This window comes from Pundamilia nyererei, unplaced genomic scaffold, assembly GCF_000239375.1.
Source record: "Pundamilia nyererei isolate P.nyererei 1_Seehausen unplaced genomic scaffold, PunNye1.0 scaffold00177, whole genome shotgun sequence".
In the NCBI taxonomy this organism is placed as follows: Eukaryota; Metazoa; Chordata; class Actinopteri; order Cichliformes; family Cichlidae; genus Pundamilia; species Pundamilia nyererei.
The window spans coordinates 3946-4643 of record NW_005187578.1 but is presented as its reverse complement, the minus strand read 5'-3'; positions in this window follow the sequence as shown (position 1 = coordinate 4643).

Sequence of the window (698 nt, the reverse complement as noted above, 5' to 3'; positions counted from 1 at the left end):
ATAAACACCATAGCTTCTTAGCAAAAGGACATTCCCAAAACGAATGCTTAACCGTCTTGTCATTTCCACATCTCAACCTTGGGCACTGTGCACTCTTCGTGCACGCTCTTGCTTTCAAAAAGGCTCTTGTAGGTAAGCATTCCAAAACTGCCTGCCAAGCTAAGTCTTTATGAAGATTTAACAAAAGCTTATTATTAACGTTAAGCCATGCCATTTTACAGAGGTTTTCTGGAAGTTTCCCTACTGGAGTCATTCTATCTGTTGGGAATAATAGTTCTTCTATATTAGTCCTGGTTATAGCCTGGGGCATGATTTGAGATGAAAAACACTTTAATGATTTTATCACTATGTCGTAGACAACAGAATATTGTTCAGAAAGGGGGGTACTAAGGGGGCATCTCCTGCCCCGTGCCTTCAAAACTCTCTGTCCAATCCAAAATCTTGTAAAATATGGCCAGATCAAATCATTAAAGTCACTAAAACAAGCCTTAAGGACTGGAGTAATAAACATTGCATTAAGTTTAGATGCAATCTCTGGAACAGCTCTTCCCCCCATTTTTATTGGTCTATACATAATGTCTCTCTTCAATCTTTCATGTTGGCTTCCCCAAAGGAAGCGAAACATGGCCTTCCGCAGGGAGGCCAACATTGTATAAGGAATTGGCAATATAGTTGCTAAACAAGCTAAAGACACGATT